The 20,620-nt window shown below is 37.1% G+C and overlaps 1 protein-coding gene across 1 annotated transcript in view; it reads left to right on the top strand.

The window, feature by feature from the left end:
• The window catches only part of LOC125226779 (protein spire-like), a 246,897-nt gene that overhangs the window by 168,855 nt on the left and 57,422 nt on the right, over nucleotides 1–20,620 (top strand). The window lies entirely within an intron of this gene.

Raw genomic sequence — 20,620 nt, 5'->3', positions numbered from 1 at the left:
GTCTGTGTATTATAGAGTATTTTATTACCACTTCAGTTTAAACTCTCTTAGTTTAAATCAAGATATTTAAACACTCTCTCAAGTTATTGCAACAATACTAGTCTAAATATCTCATTGACACCAAAACAAGCGTGTCGAGTGTAAGCTACCGGCATTAGTGGCATTACGTTATTCGGAATGAACTTTAAGAACTCTGCAAATGGTATGTTCCGGGTTAAATAATACATGGCTTGCATTTTTTACAAATTGAACAAATTCCCCGTGTGCAGTATCTTGCATAACTTCTGCAACATAAACCATTGTCTACACCTGAAACTTTGCCCCAAATAACTTCCATTACAGAACATTACAACCTTTGGTCTATTAGGTTATTTAGGTTACTGTTTCCAATTACCCTGGGCAATTTTATTGGATAACCGGCAAATAAAAGGTTGCGTAATCGGTGCAAAGAGGCGATTGAGCCGTTGAGGCTGGATAAGTGGTCCGTTTTCTCTGGTGAACTCTTGGTTGACCTCTCGTCGCCTGCGAACCTGTGGCTATGAAAAATAGTAAGACGGTTCGTCTCCAATGTAATCCTATCGTCGAGGCAGCAAGTACAGGAGATATTATATACTTATAGTATTAGACAGAAACCGGATTTTTTGTGGAAAAAGAAGGTTGAGTTTCTATCACAACCCAGAATTTTGGGTGCAACCTCAGGATCAACAGTTTTTTCGCTGATAATTACCGATTTTAGTGGCAACATGAGAAGTTGCACATTAAATGTATGTGAATTAGCCGAAAAGGAGATTGATGACAGCTAATTTTCCATTTAGATCTTTTTAAATGTGTCATAGTGTTTTTTTTTTCGATTCTTAGGTACTGCTCTGTTCTAAGATTTAAAGTTTAGTGTTCTTTCCGAATGGCTTAGGCCTCAGACCAGGTGCTAATACCCAACCCAAGTCAAGAGAACTAAATAAATAGTTACAAAATAATCAAAATTTAAATTATAAATATGAAATAAAAATAAATTAAATATGAAATCTCCTCCAACTCGACACGTTCTGTGTTTTTGTATCAAGTCAATGGTGGTCCCAATGTTGTAAAAACTGTGTGCCTGGTACATTGGCCTGTCAATGGGTGTTTACCAAACCTACAATGGAACCATATCGAATGCTTGTCGCTAAGGAGACACTAATAACTGCAAGTCACTAGTCTAATAAAGTCTCGAGCCACGCATTCGTTTTTTGCGGAAACCTATTTACGGCAGCACGATCCTTCCGAAAACTCATTACGGTCTGCAAAAACCCTGGAATAAGTAAAAAATAATATGTACAACGTAGAAGAGGTAGAAATATTTGTGTGCCAACTGTAAATAATATAAAATTCATGTGAAACTTTAAGAACGCTTAGAGCGCTTTCAAAAAATCTGCTTGCTCGCATTTCGACGCCGGCGGCGCTGGCGTGCGCCTGTGTGCAGACGCACACTATAACCAGAAGCATAACGATTGTAGCCTGCGGTACAGACATAGCGTGCGATCCTCTTCGAACAAACCTTACGTGCGGCTAGAGCGAAAGGGATAGCATTCATGGTCGGTACCGCCACGCCGTCAGTAGCGTTGCGGACTAACCATTATTGATACTTGCGTAAAAACACCACCATATATATTACATATTTGCATACATGATTTCGTGCATAAATACTTGACCTTTTAGTTTAATTATTAAACTTATCACAGTTTTTTTTATTAAAACGTGTGTAGCCTTGGAAGAAATAAATTAAAAAACTTTTATAATATAATAAATTGTGTATATAATATTGTCTTCTGTCACCGCGATAGTTACTCATGAAATAAATTTATGGAATCAGATTATATCGCGTATAATGAATATAATCCGTTTTCTTAGTTTTATTTTATTTTGTATATGATATGTTTTCTAGGTTCTTTTCGGTGAAGGAAAACATCGTGAGGAAACCGGACTTATTCCAATAAGGTCTAGTTTACCCTTTGGGTTGAAAGGTCAGATGGCAGTCGCTTTCGTAAAAACTAGTGCCTACGCCAAATCTTGGGATTAGTTGTCAAAGTGGACCGCAGGCTCCCATGAGCCGTGGCAAATGCCGGGATAACGCAAGGAAGATGATGATGTTTTCTAGGTACATATACAGAGTGGGGCCTGTAACAAAGGCGAAGAATTGAACTCTAGGCTATTCTCCTTAAGCCGTTTTCACACTATCCGATCCGATATCGGATGTCGGAAGCATTTCAATAGAAAAATCCAAGATGGCGCCTGTAATGTATGGGATATCGGTCCGACATCCGATATCGGATCGGATAATGTGAAAACGCACTTATACTGATCAACATTTGTTCGGCGACTTTTAAAAATAACTTGTATTTTGATTTTTATCACCCTTGAAAGTTTTTTCTAAGAGGTAATGTATTGCGAATTCTGTTAAGTCTAAAGTGTGACAGACAACGTCAATGACAACAATAATGGCGTACATTGAAGCTAATATTTATTTTGTATGAAAAATTAAAAATTTAAAGACTTCATAATTTTTAAAAGTCACTGAATAAATGTGGATCAGTATAAGGAGAATAGCCTACAGTTCAATTCTTCGCCTTTGTTACAGGCCCCACTCTGTATATAATGGAACTAAGATCGGTTTTCTTTAATTTTAAGTAGTTTTTTTTTATATTTAAAATGTAAGAGTTTTGACTTTTGAATGATTCACGGTTATTTTCATTAGACTTATATTCACGGTCTATATCCCGGTCAATATAAGTTTAATATTTAAAATGTGTTTTTAGGGTTTCGTAGTCAACTAGGAACCCTTATAGTTTCGCCATGTCTGTCTGTCTGTCCCTCCGTCCGTCCGTCCGTCCGCGGATAATCTCAGTGACCGTTAGAACTAGAGAGCTGAAATTTGGTACCAATATGTATATCAGTCACGCCGACAAAGTGCAAAAATAAAAAGTGGAAAAAATGTTTTATTAGGGTACCCCCCTACACGTACCTAAAGTAGGGAGTGATTTTTTTTTTCATTTCAACCCTAACGTATGATTTATTGTTGGATAGGTATTTAAAAATGAATTACTGAAATCGTTTTTTGATAATATTAATATTTTCGGGAATAATCGCTCCTAAAAAATAAAAAAGTGTGTCCCCCCCCCACTCTAACTTTTTAACCATATATTTAAAAAATATTTAAAAATCACAAAAGTAGAACTTTATAAACTTTCTAGGAAAACTGTTTTGAAGTTGATAGGTTCTGTAGTTTTTGAAAAATATGGAAAACTACGGAAGAGCCGAGCGGCTATTTACCAACGCGGCTTTAAAAACCGGCCGAGAGCGTGTCGGGCCATGCTCAGTGTAGGCACTGAGCGTGACCCGACACGCTCTCGGCCGGTTTTTAAATATTATGTTGTTTTAATTGCATGGAGCACAGGAAGGTCCACATCTATGTATTGGTTTTTTGTAAGGAAATACAACTCTACGCTACGCCTACCTGCTTTAGTTGACTGTTGACACACTGAGACAGTGGATGCGCCAGAGTATAAAAGAGTGATTACCATCTCTTGGCAAAGATCTTGTTGTCAAATCAAACGAACCCAAACACGAAGTGGTTTCAAGACCTGGTCGTGGAATACTCTTGACTACCTTCCAGCTTCATCATCAGATCCTGGGTACCATCTCTTGTCAAAGATCTTGTTGAGACGAATCAAACGAGCCCAAACACAGAAGAGTTTCAAGACCTGGTTGTTGAATACTCTTGACTACCTTCCGGCTTCACCATCAGATCCTGGGTACCATCTCTTGTCAAAGATCTTGTTGAGACGAACCAAACGAGCCCAAACACGGAGTGGTTTCAAGACCTGGTTGATGAATTCTCTTGACTACCTTCCAGCTTCATCATCAGATCCTGGGTACCATCTCTTGTCAAAGATCTTGTTGAGACGAACCAAACGAGCCCAAACACGAAATGGTTTCAAGACCTGGTTGATGAGAACTCATGACTACCTTCCGGCTTCATCATCAGATCCTGGGTACCATCACCTCTTGTCAAAGATCTTGTTGAGGCAAATCAAACGAGCCCAAACACGAAATGGTTTCAAGACCTGGTTGATGAGAACTCATGACTACCTTCCGGCTTCATCATCAGATCCTGGGTACCATCACCTCTTGTCAAAGATCTTGTTGAGGCGAATCAAACGAGCCCAAACACGAAATGGTTTCAAGACCTGGTTGATGAGAACTCATGACTACCATCTGACTTCATCATCAGATCCTGAGTACCATCTATTGTCAAAGATTTTGTTGAGACGAGTCAGTAACCTCAAATGATATTCAATAATAAATAATACTTACTAAAAATATTAGTCAAGTTAATTAGTTAGTTACCAAAGTCGTCAACCCAAGGATCAAAGTTTTCGGTCGCAGTATACATGCAACAGTACAGCCAAACACGCACACAAGTGCGGTTTTGGACACGGCGGGTGCCGCACACAATGACAAAATAACTTCGCGATCGTCGAGCCGCGTGCGGAGCGGACTAACATACGTCCTGCCTCTACAAGCTCTGCCGCGGTACTGACATCGCAAGCGCGCGTAACCGGTAATAAGGAGGCATTTTTAAAAAATCGTCAAAAATATTAAATTGCAATTAATAGAATACTTTTGCATAAAATCTGTTTGATTAAGCGTTGCAGATTATTTTTATATTAAAACTACTTCAAAAACACGTAAGTTTTCGAAGAAATTGACACTTATTCTGAGGTGATTTCTGAAACAAATTGGATTCATCATATCCTCATTTACTCTATTCTAAAGCCTTATAACAAAGAAGTAGTCTCAGATGATTGTAGTACAGGATATACATAATACAAATTTACCACTTGAAGCATTCAAAACTATCCAAATTTTACAAATTAGACGGACTAAGTCAGCACTTTTCGCGGGTTTTCCTAAACATGCACCAGAAAAAAAATCATAATTAATTAAGTGAGTTAGTTTTTAAAAATCCAGTCTCACATCATGTAAGTTAAGAAGATGTCCTAATCGAATCCTGAACTTAATAAGTCTTTTAGATGACGGAAAGTGTAGCATTTTGCCGACTAAAACTATCAATTTTACATTATTACGACGTTTTCGTTGAATGCCCTCTTAAGCTGTTGACATTTTCCCTGGATTAATAGTGGCATTAAAAGGATATACGATTATAATCATGAAAATTAGACTATATTCTAGCCTGACTTAACCTTTTAACTTCCTAGCGTACCTATGTAACAACAAAGAGGATCAAGTATTATAGAGAGTTACTGTCAAAGTAAAATATGTAATCACAGTGCATAGACTGCCATTTCTTGGCACAAGCTTAAAACTTATAAACTTCAGTTTTGACAATTTGGCCCACATTAGTAGCTTGTTATGTGTTTAAATGACAAATATTAGTATTAGCGCCATCTAGCCGAGCGACCCCTAAAGGTGTAACTCCATCTAGGCCACCGTACCTTTTTCTATAATATGGTTCCGAGGTACGTTTTTTTTCTTAGACTGTAGCTGTCTATACGGAGTTACTATATGTCTTTGGTAACCATAAATGAATCTAATTAAAATGAGAAAGATGGAGGGCAGTACTTGTGATAGTTGTGATAAACACCATTTAAGGGTCAATTGCACCAAACACAGTCTTGTACCTGCAAAAACACAAAACAAGAATTCTAAATAGTACTTCACTACACTATATAAATATTACATTAAAGTTAACCAGTAAACCAATTATAACTCTATAGAAATCTAACGGAGAATGAAATCTATATCAAACCGTTGTCATTTGCACGTGCCCTATCAAGCTCCCAGCATGGGGCTGCGCCGGCGGCGATTTACACGCATGCGCAGAACAGCCCAGATCGTAATCAGATTATACAAAACGGCAGGTCCATCTTCTACAAAGGTACCTAAGTATTGAATAATTTCCAAACTTCCTGCTGCAGGCACAGCTAAACTGTGGAATGAAAATATCGCCTGAGGTATTTCCGGACCGATAATACGACCTTGAAACCTTCAAGAAAAGAGCGTACACCCATTTTAAAGGTCGGCAACGCACCGCACTTCTGGTGTTTCGGGTGTCCATGGGTGGCAGTGATCTCTTACCATCAGGCGACCTGTCTGCTCGTTTGCCTCATATCCCACATAAAAAAAAATACAAAAAACACTATAACTTCATAGGCGAAATACAAGCTTGGGATTGGGAGTAACTGAATTTTAAAAAGCTTTAAACCTAAGAACTGAGGTTTGAATGAATCGAACGAACGAAAAAAAGCTTAAATAATCGGTTAGCTTCTTGACCCCTCCTAGAACACACGGCCGCCAAGAAATCAAACAAATCAAAACATATTTTATAATACAATTTGATTTGTGGTAGTTGAAGGTTTTATGAGTTTAAGGTATCAATAATTCAAAATGTATTCTCAGATCTATAGAACGTTTGAAAGTGATCCAAGCTCCATGGTCTGCGTGGGAGTCGTGGGAACGTGCACTTGACTCCCAACGGGGTCAGGCTAATTGTATCCCTGCAGTCTAGTCAGTGCTGCGTAATATTAAACCGATCCAAGTGCGTACTGTTAAGACGCGACTGGAGCGAGAATGCTGAAATGGAAAGGAAAACCCTTTAAATTTGGGGATTTTGGGGATATACTCGTGTTACTGATTAGATTTATAGAAGAAAAAAAAATTAATATCGTAGTGCCGCTCTTGTCTGTTCCCTTGCGCAGAGCGAAATTTAAGAATCGGAATAACAATAAAATAATATGTGTCGGACTGTAGTTTTTTGTTGGCTAATTTTGTTATCAGTTTTAAATATCGCACCTTTCTTTGGGCATCAACAATTAGGCCATTTTTGAAAATGCTTGAAGAGCTCTAAAAATGATGAGCCCCTTAAAAATAAAAATATCAAACAAAGCTCGACAGTCCGACACAGAAAAAAGTCTGTTTAAACAAGCTTCAAAAACTAAAGAAGAAACAGTCGAGAGCGTTTGAATGGAGATTTGACCCCTCCGTCCTGTTGCATCTTAAACCAATACAAGTGCGTACAATTAAACCAGTGCGTGCCGTTGATTGTGCTCGTTCTATTGTTTTTCTATGATCTTTGAAAGTAAGACTTGGAACTGTTTATTTAGTAATTATTTTCTTTGTGAATCGAATGAGCAGTACGCATTATTCGTGACTTCCGATGGATGGGTAATGGTAGTCTCTTAATTATAGGACTAGCTATGAATAGTGTATTAGGAAAAGTAAAAGAAGAAGGCTGAAATATTTATTTTAGAGTGGGTAGGATTAGTCTCAGAATAACTCCATTCCTTTTTTATGTAATATTTGTTCATTCCCATAAATTATGTGTGTATTTATTTAATTATTTGTCTTTCTGGTACCTTGTTGTACATGTTGCTGCATTTGTCACCTTCATCTCTTTTTATCCTCTCATTCACTCAAAGGTTAACTGGAAGACATCCCTCAAAGGGTTAAGTTCGCCTTTGTACTGTTCTTTACTGTAATTACTGTGTTTTTTGATATTAATTCGTCTCTTAGATAGCAACGCTAGGGATTTAAATTAAAACTATTTAGTATGACTGGTTTCTAGAAACAATGCCTATTTAATTTGACTTATTGTCAGTTATTTTAGCCATTGTTCCGAAAGTTACTCCTTTGCTTTTTTTTTTTCGATTTGAATAAAAAATATAGAAATTTGCAGGTCTGCAAGATGACGATTGTTTTATCCAAATTTCCTCGCATGGCTTTGATCTAGTTAAATTCTAATCTATGCATCTTTGTATTTCTATTGCTATTTGTCATTTCTCTTTCCATCAAAAAACTTAGGTATATTGATTATATAATTTGAATTATAACACCATATTATAGACATAGAACTTACAATCAAGTGATATTTTTTCCACGGCACATCACATGTACCACAATACCCAATTCACATGTGAAACAAGAATATTCAGCCTCGATTAATGAAGAGGATAACAATCACACAAATTAGCATTTTATATGGAATGTGCTCTATAAGCACAAAACAATGATGTAGTATACAGAGACATGTTCCCATTGCATTCCGGATGCGTGAGAGTTCCGCATGCCGTGTGATTTGGTTGGATTTTAATGTTCTTGATATACTTATTTACATACGTACATACAATCATCCCTGTATCCCATAAAGGAGTAAGCAGAGCACATGAAACCACTCAAGTTTCAGTACCGCTCTTGGCAACTAAGGGGTTGAAAGAAAACGAAATTGCCAGCCTCTCGCCTACGCTCACAATTTAACCCACGATATCCACGGGAAGAAAGGGTCTGTACACGGGGATTTATTAAATTGAATTATTTCTTTGCATTTATCAGACATGCGATGTGATTGACCAAGTCAAGGCATTGAATAGTGTCCTCCTTTATAAAAAGTATTTACGCTTGAAAAAAATTCGAAGATTCAAGTATATATTAAAAAAACATTGTTATTAATTTTGGTTTTTGTATCCATATGACAGGTTATATCTGTAGGTGAAATTTTATTAAAGACTTCCAATTAGCCCAATGAGCAAGAAAGTCTTGTGCATAATGTGCATGTGCATTAAGTGATGTGTCCAGCCAGTACAACATAAATGTTTCGAGTCGCTATTTATATGGCTATAAAGATTATGTAATAACTTCATGTTTATACAAATTCGCTATAAATAGTAACAAACGCCGAACATAAATCATTACCTTTATTAATATACCTACTCAAACAATTTTATTACACACTTTAATACGAAATATTTCAATTATATAATTCGAAAGCATGCACTTGTTATTACTAACTTGGCACACATACTTTATTTCACATATTAATTAAATTGCTTTGATTATTGACTATTGCACAAAATTAATTAAAATTTCAACAGAACATAACACTATTATCTCGCATGTCAACTTTCGATTGCAATCTCAAAATGTAACGTGAACATTTGCATGCATTGTGGCTATCCATTTTCACTTTCCTTACGTTCTGTATTCCCATAGCTTGCTACCCAATGCAGTTGTTCCAGACCAATAAGTTCGACTCGATCTTCACAATTACCTATATTATCAGATATCACACAATACTTGTGACCCTGCGCTTTACATAATATATTTAACTCTTCTGTTAGTAAATATGTCGGGCTTCCCAACTGCCAGTACTCTTTTACTTAAATTCCGGCGCCCGCGATAACTCAAAGGGCATGAAGCAAAGTTGTAAATTAACCTGGGTTCTCAGATTTATTAATCTTGCGTAACTTCCCGTGTCTAAATACTAAAAACGATTCTAATACATGGCAGAATGAACTCACATAGATATTCTCGATTTAATTTTCAATTGGAACAAGCTGAGTTATCCGGATGTGATTGCGTTAGCAATAACAGCCATGTCGTCTGTCAGCAGCGCACGCCCGGACCGCCCAACATCCTATCACTGACCTATGCACTTTACCTCGCGGCATGCATGATGCGACAGAGAAGCTAGCTTTGTGACAGATCAGAGATCGCACTTATAGTAGTTCGCCGCAGGGACATGGACTGTCATGTCGTCTGTCAACGACTGCGATGAAGAGAAACGTACTTATCGAACGATGTTCTACTTGTACCAGTAATCTACGCATTTTAGGCCTGTGACGTGAAGCTAGGGTTGTGACAGATCACAGATCGCACTTATACTTGTTCGCCGCAGGGTAATAAAGGGACATGAACTGTCATGTCGTCTGTCAACGACTGCGATGAAGAGAAACGTATCGAACGACGTTGTATCAGTAATCTATGCACTTTAAGCTTGTGGTTATGATGCTTAGAGAAGTTAGGTTTGTGACAGATAGCTTTTATTTATGCTAGTTTACCGCAGGGTGAGGGACGTCGTCACAGTTCATTTCGTATGTCAGTAACGACATGCATGAAGAAACGCATATCGATGGACGTTCTATCACTAACCTATGCACTTGAAATTTATTTTTTTCCTTGATCTATTTCTTTTTGACCATTTGTAAGTGATTTCTGACATGTATTTCGACGCATTTACTGTATCGTACTTGCGCCGGCGCACCCGTCGCACAATGCGACGATCCGTTCCGCTCATCCGCAGACTCTCACAAGAGTCACAAGTGTTCAATCTAAATTAACCTGTCATATTTTCTACGTTTTCCCTTCGAGTTTTTGCACCGATGTCTCGACTCATAATCGACTCATAATTTCTCCTACCACTACGGTTACGTGTGGTCGCAGTAAATTGATAGCTACAGGCAGTATATCGGCTAAGAAACCTTACAACCATTTTAGATTTGCGCGTAACGCACGCCGAATTAATTTCACACATAGCCTTGATCTCCGTCAAGAACGAAGCTATCCCAACTATTTATAATCTGATTGACAATACGTAAAGACTAGCTTGGTCAGGATTTTCGGTCTACAGATTCGATCGCTACTTGGAATTAACTGTTTACGCATTCTGTATTTTATCTGTGGTCTGGCGAAATACACACTGTGATGGATTTATTGCATTTTAATAGCCTGCGTCCGAGCACACCGTTTTATACGGCCAGTAATTTTATGCCTATCATCAGTAACCCGAGAGCTTGGCTTGCCGACCTTTTATAATTAGTTTACGTCATATTTATAAACTGTTAATCTTATTTGTATTCAAGATTGCAAATGGGTATTTCTCTTAGAGGGTACCAACTCGGAAACTGTGCTTCCTATATAGATAAGTAAATCGAATGAAGCAAAATCAGCATTTACGTAAAGCCAATTGAATTGATCAAGCAAGTTACTGACAAAAGAATTTTGAATCAAATGAAATGCAAACACCTATGTTGGGTAGGTAAACATAACTTCTATTAAAGCCATGAACTGGCGAGAGGATTTTGCAATCTTCATAATAATGTCAAACCCTCCAAGTGATATTATTGGAAACCTTTTAGCCTAAGCTGTAGCTTTAATATCTAATTTGTAGTTCCTGGTCGTAAATTTAGCACAAATGTGCCGCTTATAAACAAAATTAAATGGACTCGATTGAACAGACAGAAGACACTCGATAGTTTGCCGGGTACAGTCTTCAGTAAATGCTACTAACTTGATTAAAATTCACCGTACTGAGGTAGCCGTTGTGACTTGTTTCTGTGCTTGAATGAGTTTTCGTACATTTATTTTGCAAGGGCTACTGCGCAACACGAGAGTCTCATTCGTTGTCGTTTAAATCTGCATCTATCAGTCAACTATACAAGATAATGCTTATGTTATTTATTTCAGTTATTTTCTAACCAATAAAGTTTAATTAGGTTCTGTCCTGTCCTGTGGTGTTATCTAATATAAGACACATCGTCCAAAATCTACAACATATCAAAATATTAAGTGTTTGATATTTTATTTCGTCACATATTGCTTTTAACTTAAAGAAAGCGACAAAGCTTCTGTCAACCTGGAATACTTTTAAATAGAAATAATTTTTTAAAGTTTCCATTCTGTTTGTATACGATATCTTTACCTAACTTAATCGATACTATCGATATACTATTGATACATAATATATCATTAGAGAATAGTAAAAACTTTTAATTTGCAACATTTGCTGACTGTACCCACCAGGAACTGAGTTTAGTAGGCGTAGGTCCAATTTGCCCTTTGCCACCGTCCCAATAAGCCTAACGAACGATCGTAACATCAAGTTCACGGCCACGCTCAGCGAGTAACTGTTCACGGACACGAAGGTACCAGTGGGCAATCGAATCGAATCGAAAGTATCGATTTGATATCGCATGCGGGTCAATCGGACATCGAGTGATGCGATTCTTACACTACACGCGTGTGTGTAAAGGCATGATGCGTAGATTTACAATGGTGCATGTATCCACACTTGGGTCAAATGAGTCAAATCTTTTATAGAATGCTTTTGGTTTTGAAAAAGTGACATGATGACAATTTAGATTTAACAAATAGTACTCACTTGACGCTCTTGTTGAAGTACTACTCAATTTCATTTAAACTCTTCGTTTACCTTTTTGTAGTCAGGTACAGTCGTCCTATCCTCATCTGTCCTCCTGTTCAATTTTTTGTGCTATTAGCTGCAAAAATGCGTGGCGAATTTATCAATGAATTCATTCATAATTTCTCCGTGCACTTTTGCAGCTGATAGTACATATTCCACAATTTATTTAGAACCGTTATTAAGTAAAGTAAGGCCTCATAAACCTCAGTTTAAGATTTAGTAGGTACTTAAGGAAATAATGTAATTTAAATCCAGTAAGACGCAAAAATGCCCTACAATAAATAAATAAGTAAAGTAACAAATAATCTAAATTCTATTAAATTAAAACGGGACTTAATCGCGTAAAACTTACGTTTTATATTTAACCCGACGTTTCGGACATGACATTACGTCCGTGGTCACGGGTAGACTGGCTGGGAGTTGTATCAACATCTTCTAGCTGTACGAGTTTTTCGAACTACCCGCACTTGATTGTCATCAGTCACTTTTACGCTAGGGTTGCCACTCTGCCTACATACAACACTCACGACATCCGATGGTATGGGACGGGAAGTTTTCTCACGTTTACACTTGCTAATCACTGGATTCCACGAAGATGAAATCCCTTGCCCTTCATTTTGATTGAAATTACGATGTTTCCTGATTTCAATCGCTTCACGTACTTTCCTGCTATAGTAAAGACGTTCAGTTGAAAGGACTTTGGGATTATGCAGTTCAATCCAGTGGTTCGGTCCTGACTCTAGCAAATGACGTCTTTACTATAGCAGGAAAGTACGTGAAGCGATTGAAATCAGGAAACATCGTAATTTCAATCAAAATGAAGGGCAAGGGATTTCATCTTCGTGGAATCCAGTGATTAGCAAGTGTAAACGTGAGAAAACTTCCCGTCCCATACCATCGGATGTCGTGAGTGTTGTATGTAGGCAGAGTGGCAACCCTAGCGTAAAAGTGACTGATGACAATCAAGTGCGGGTAGTTCGAAAAACTCGTACAGCTAGAAGATGTTGATACAACTCCCAGCCAGTCTACCCGTGACCACGGACGTAATGTCATGTCCGAAACGTCGGGTTAAATATAAAACGTAAGTTTTACGCGATTAAGTCCCGTTTTAATTTAATAATATGAGTGAAGATCGTGTTAGTTTAAATCAATATAATCTAAATTCTGTCAATAGCAGAGCCCCAGATACCACCCAACTTGTAACGTTTTGAAACTTGAGTTTACTATTAACATCTCACTTTACGACGACGACGACGTTATCAGACATCTGGCGGTCGTGATCGATGAAATTTGGTTACAACGGGTTGTGTTTCTGATTGGATTTAGATCGCTCTGATTATCAGGTTTATCTCTTTTTGTAGACGATTTTGTGGATGGTTGGACAAAACACTCTTGCGTCGTCGGGTGATCGATATAAAATTATAAATTTCTAAATTGGATAATGCGGGTGGTGGAACTCTTCTTTAAAAACAATATATAATTTGTTCTCTTGAGACCTACAAGTAAAAGTTTTCTTTTTAAAATTGTAATCGTTTGACTGCCTACAAAAGATCGAAATATACCTATTTGCACAAAGAAGTATTCACTGGCTTAGGAGGCTATCATAGAGGGAGGGTGGTGATGAGTATGATGTACTTTGTGAATCTTTTGACTATCAGTCTAGCAGCAGTAGCATCAGTCTAAGGGGTTTTGACATAAGTGTAGCTGTAGCGCGTGCCTGAATTATTTTACCGTACACAAAATAGTTTAAAGATAAAGATAAAGATAAAAGACATTTATTCATGACGATCACATAACATGTACGGACATGTACAGACATCAAACATAAAATGGCAAAGAACAAAATGACATAAAAGTGTTCATCACGAAATGGACCCAACTCAGCATGATGCTAGCCATGTAGCCAGCGCTGATCTTCCGTAGGGCCCATTTGGTGATGCCACGACAGATAACACATTAATTTAAAAACAAAAACAGACATATAAGTACAATTATTTTAACCCTACATCCACAGAAATTTATAATTAACAATACAAACTCAAGGATTACAATTACAATAATAACGAAAACAAACAGATAAACAATTATTTTCTGAACGCAGCAGTTGCGCCACTAGCGCCAGCGGCGGATTTATGTACTAACAGCCTGCACTACACTATACATACAACACATGGACTATACAATAAGTACACAAAATTTATTTATCGAACCGCTCAATGATAACAAAATAAAAACACAATATTAAGAATAAGCAACTAAATTCACTACCGCAACAATCCATTTATAGATTTAGCTACACTTCTAGTGCAACTGGATATGATTCAGTGCGTTCTGCAACAAAGCGTACGAACTGGTGTAATCCTAACCTCAACAAATTAAAATACCATGGGAAAGGAAGGAAAGTTGTTGACACTAGTTGATACTAGTGTACAAATTGCTTTCCTCATATATTTTGTAGTTAGTCAAAAACTCCAAACATGAAGACACAATTGCAACCTCAACAATAATAACTAATCGACCCGATGCTCAGCCGAATCCGAATTACGGGACAAAGATCATTCAACATAATGTCATGCACCGTACTGAACAGTTCTTTGTGAAGACATTATGTATCTGTGTGTCAAATTTTGCTAACGACCGCAAGGCCACAGCTAAGAAAGTCATTTTACAGCTCTCCATACAATCCAAGAAACCATCTTCACGAAATTCCCACGACTTGATACAGTCGTGATAACGTTCGCGGAAACACAAAAGCACATCACTAAAAGTCTCCTGAACCTTGTTTACATTCGCGCTAAGATTAGAATCGAGCTAGTGCTATCCCATTGTGAGATGATATGAATATTCGGATATCAGATCTAACGGTCGACTCACTTACGGACAATGTTTTTGTGGATCTGCTTGTTTGCTGCGATTCGCACGCTTTGCTCCGGCAATTCGTTATTTAAATTGGTTGGGCGTTTGCGTAATGATAATTAAGACTAGTGCTTCCTGGCGACCTTTCTTTGTTACATGTGTTATAGATGGGTCCACTCCATCACTATAGTGGTCGATTTAGGTCGCAAACTGTCAGTAAGCAATAAGTGTTTACATTATCAAATTTATCATACTATGTTCTTTTGGCAAAGTCAACATTTGGTTGCTTATCCAGGCGATTCTCTTCTGAGAGTTCTGAGTCTAATTCGTAGTTGTTATATTCTTTAAAACTTCCTCAGTCACTTTCCTTTTCAAAAATGATGGCAAACGTTTTAAAATGAAGCGCTTTTCCGAGCCTTGCATATCACATAAAACTGTCCATTTTAGGCAAAAGTAAAAGCCGCCTTGGCCACGTCGTCGTTATGTCACAGGCAGCATGTGTATTTAATGACACCGTATAATTTGTGATTAGTATCGGAGAAAGCCGGACAGATGAACTGCGCAGGGGGTCTACTCTTTACGGCTACACTTCAACATTAAACACAGGGAATTCGATCTGATCTGATGATAGAAAATTGTCTTTGAAGTTTTAATTTCCTTGGTTTTGATACTTTTGATCAGTTTTGGAATCTTTATTAGGCATGAGACCGTTACTCAAATCAATGAAAAGATTTTTTTGTTAATTACTCGTACAACCTTTTCTAGTCCTCTTGATACGTATGGAAATCGTGTTTGAGGTAGGTATACTATTACTATTATTTTATATAGGTACTAGTATTTTCAACGAACTATACATATCTTGAAATATATCCTGAATGCAGAGACGGAGTTTTATCTTCATAGGATTTTGTCCACCTAGCAGAAAATGTTAAAAAAGTGCTTAATATTTCACAAGAGTTGCAAAAAGCCCTTCGATTATAAAGTTGAAATTTAACTACCTTCTTCATATCGAAATGTGTGTTCACAAAAGTTTATTACGACTGTACGATCACCAAATAGCCCCATCAATAATGCTCAATACTTATTTGGATAGCCATTTTAAACTTTAGTAATATACATTACATTATCTTGGCTCATAAGGAGATGCCTTAACCCACTCCCGATTGACTTATCAACTGAAATACATACATTGTTTACGACTGGTCATATCAAAAGCGACACAGTAATGTTTTGCTTCTCTGTATGTGTATAACACGGGTTACCTTAACAAAAATTATACCTAAGTCTTATTTATTTATTTAAACTTTATTGCACAGTTACAAAAGGCGAACTTAATGCTACATGGCATTCTCTACCAGTCAACCTTTAGGCCAAACAGAGAAGACCAAAAAAAGGTGCGGGATATGTAAAGAACACTAAAGACTTATTTAAGAATTACCTAATAATTGATAAGAGAAAACCACATGAGAATCCGATTAGGAATTCTCGAGTTCGCAAATGTCCTACACACAACACCTGACATATACACGAATTGAAATACCTACCATCTCATTTGGTTTATGTATGAAGATGTACAGTCAGGAGCAACTTTTTTGCCAATCAGCTACATTAGTTCGACGTATAAAGATCGCCACTACACAAAGCTAATAAATTATGTGCATTCATGTTGTTGACTGTGTATAATACCTTGGTGCTGGTTAGTGAGAGACCAGTACAACAGACGACGCCGCCCGTCCCGTGTTAATTTCTAATGTTATCACTTGCTAATCACGTCTCTTCTAACAGGGGGAGAGACTCAGAAGATTTATTATAAAATGTTGAATAGGCAAGATGGCACGAGGTACAGGTGACAACTAGGGTATGCAAAAACCGGTTAACTTAAAAAACCGGTTAATAACCGAGACTTTTCCTTCAAAACCGGTTAACCGGTTATTAACCGGTTTTGAAGATTTTTAGTAAATGGCCGTACTACGCAATAATTACAATTACCTTTAAGAATTCTGATGTTGATGATATCGTAGCAGGTATTACTTGCACGATGAAGATCATTTCTATCCAGTTAATTCCAGTTTTTGGAAATTTGGTAAATGCGGATATTGCTAGAATAGGCTTGTGTGGTTTGAATGTGATTCGCCAGTTTTGCGTTTTCTAGGCATGTTTACAGCTCCCAGAGCCCCTAGTAATACAAGCAATTGATGTAAGAAAACCAAGATCTCCATTTTACCTTTCTTTTAAAAAATATAGTTTGAAATATACGGTAGACTCCGGTTACAACGACGCTCAAGGGACCGCTGATATTACGTCGTGTCGTACTAACCGGATGTCGTACAAAACGAATTTCATTTCTTTTAATTAAAAGTAATATCTACATCTCTATTACTAAAACATTTCAATCAATAGGTTTATTTACAGGGTATTATTATCATAGTATTAATACCTTATTTTATTGTGACTTTTTTAGTTAAAAAAGTCCTTTTTAGTATACGTGCTTGCTCATCATTTGTAAGTAAAGCTAGTTTACACGCAATCGAAAAATACAAATTGGGTTCTATTTAGCTTATAAGATTAGACCGGAGGCGAACAAATTGTTAAAATTTTAAAAGCAATACTTCAAAAAGTTACATGGCCACAATGTAATCTTGCTACTTGTTGTAGGCAAGACAGGGGGCCGTGCTCGGGTGGAAGTAGCTTTGTTTCCTCAATTTACTAGTAAAACTAAAAACGTTGTCGCTCGTCGTTGCAACCGAACTTGACGGACGGATTCTGTGTAAAATGTGTCGTAAAAAGCGGCTGGTCGTTAAAATCGGAGCCGTAATAAACGGATGTACTTTCATACTATCACATACGAAAACCAAATAAATACCTGTGCTTATGTCGTTGTAAGAGGTTGGACGTTAGGTCTATGCGGAGTCGTAATATACTAACCGGACTCTACTGTATTGTATAAAATGTATAATTGAGTAGACTCGGGACTAATTTTTAAAATAAAATCATTACAGAATGTAACTACATATAATAAGTTTTAACCAATGTGTAAAAGCTATACGATAAATAAATAAATAACAGATAATAATGTTGTCAATGAAAAGTAATGAATAAATCTTTATTATTACAAAACATTAAATAAATACGTATTTTTGAACCTTTTAATGCCTAATTTTCCAAATTTAGAGAAATAAATACGGTTTCGGTTATTAACCGGTTAGAGACTATAAAAACCGGTTTTTAACAGAGGCCAAAAAGTCTCGGTTAACCGGTTTTTCGGTTAACCGGTTAACCGGTTTGCACACCCTAGTGACAACATACACATTGAAACTGCCATGATACGGTACTGATCAGTCAGTAGCAAATTACGTTTTTGAATGAAAAAAAAATACACGTTGACATTGACACGGATAGCTCAAAATCTTATACTATTAAACGAGCAATTCTTGTATATTTATTTATTTATTTATTTATTTATTTATATATTTATTTATATATACCGACGATCTCGGAAACCGCTCTAACGATTTCGCTGAAATTTGTTTTGTGGGGGTTTTCGGGGGTGAAAAATCGATCTAGCGTAGCCTTAGATCCCGGAAAACGCGAATTTTCGAGTTTTCATGAGTTTTTCTTTCGCATTTGTAAACGTAAAATATGGTCCTTAATTTCGCCGCGCGCGCATCGATTCCGCTTAGCTCAGTCGCACGAGGTCGGTCTAATGTACGCAGATAGATCGTAGGTGTCAGGGTTTCGAATCCCGGCCAGAAATTAAGTTTTTGTTTTTTGTCTTTTTTTTTTGTTTTTGTATTTATAAGAGTTTTTTTTTATCTAAAGACGTGATATATTAAAATAGAACCGAGCGAAGCTCGGTCGCCCAGATATTTATATTAATGTGACATCAAATATTAGGTACTCGTTTTCGTCGCTTATATTTATAATATACTTTTCGTACGTATCTCACGGACCTCACGGTGCACCATCATACGGCTTAGACGCATCACCCTGAATGTTTACGACATCATTATATTGTACTTAAGCTTTTATTAGCCGTCTATAGTTTGTTCAATAAAATCCGAATGACTGCGTCCGATGCTTCCTTGCCTACTTACCTTTATATCTACTTCCCTAATTTTAAATTTTCATCATAAATGCCGAAGTACTCTGTCCGGTCTGTGAAATCGCTTGAATCGCTTAACCAATTTGGATAAACTTCAGCGCCTGTAGAGATAGTTTGTGGATTGTTGAATAAAATAGGTTAAGACAGTTTAAGTATACCTACTTAAACTCCACTAAGTCCACGGCAAGTTACAACCATCCCAGAACTCTGTTCGTTTCCTAACCGGGAGGTGTCTCGATCCGAACACCTCCGTTATGGGAGCGTAATCCATTGTTTGTTATTTATTGCGGGCGCGCACCGTAATCAAATCGGTTTAATTGAATATCTCGCTTGACCCTGCGGCGAAGTCGAAAGAATGCTGGTGTCGACGGAGTATTTATTGGTTTAGACCGCTTTGGTTATGGTAACAAAAAGGACAGACCAACCAAGACCAACTCTGGGTCTAATAGAAAGTCTGTCTTAGAAATCTTAGAGCTGGGTCTACTAAATTTCAACCGTTACTGCATTCGTTAATACCTTATTGCTTAATATTCTTAGATTTCTGTAGGACAACTCTTTTCAGTCGGTCGATTTATTCCTGGTCTACTGGCTAGTCTTTACTTTGTGGTACATGGTTAAATTCAAATAACGCTTAGGTACTTAATACTAATTGTATGTAAATCTTTCAACAAAAATGTATAGCTTCTCACATTGCTAAGCCATTTTGACGTCGGCAAATGAATGATGTCAAGCCAAGAAAATGTTTCAGTTTTGTCCAATGTTCAGTACTCACTCATATTTCACATATTTGATTTATTCGACACTTAACCAAATCATAGCGTTTTCCACCTCAAGTGCGACCACGACTATCATCGCTTATAAATCTCATACGCTGACTTAACACCAAAACTTTAAACTATACTTTAGTCGAACTTATCTCTTTGGTACAAGGTTCATGTAAGTTTATATTTTGTCGACTATGTTACATCTCCGTGTCATGTACCACATTAACCTCTGTGACGCCGCCATCATTCATACATGCATGTAACAATTATTCATACACTTCCTCGCTTGTACGAAAACCGAGTGACACCTACATGTCTTGGGATGTTTCACAGTTGGTCGTCTGTGTTTGGCAAATGACAGAGAGAGTAGAGTAGGTTAGAGAGAGCTTATGGTCTTATGACATGTGATTCTAATTTAATTTGTAACTATAATAATTAGTAGCACAACCTGAGTAATAAGAAACAAGAAAATACAGAGGCCCTACAGTGAAAATAAAATTGTAGATACAGATATTCGTGCATTTCGATATACTTACTTCATTTGATGGTTCGAATCTAAGCTCCCCTAGGAGTAACTAGCGGTAGAGGGCTTGCAATATACCTACTCGTAAACCTTATTTTTTGTCAATACGCGGAATAAGTACTTACTCGTAGTATACGTAGTTGGTAGTAGGTACCCCTGTCAGACGCTTTATAAGATGTATTGTGACCAAAGAACAATCTTACAAATTGTTATAAATCGCTAAGCCGAGAAAGCGGGTGTCTTTTTTACGTTTCTTTTGTTCACGATTTACGATATTATTTCATTGTGAATTTTAATTTCTCTATTGTCAATCATTATTACTAATTGTAATTGCACGCGACTAT

Source organism: Leguminivora glycinivorella, chromosome 6 (genome assembly GCF_023078275.1).
Source record: "Leguminivora glycinivorella isolate SPB_JAAS2020 chromosome 6, LegGlyc_1.1, whole genome shotgun sequence".
Taxonomy (NCBI): Eukaryota; Metazoa; Arthropoda; class Insecta; order Lepidoptera; family Tortricidae; genus Leguminivora; species Leguminivora glycinivorella.
The sequence above is the reverse complement of the archived record's forward strand: the minus strand, read 5'-3'. Positions and strand labels throughout refer to the sequence as shown.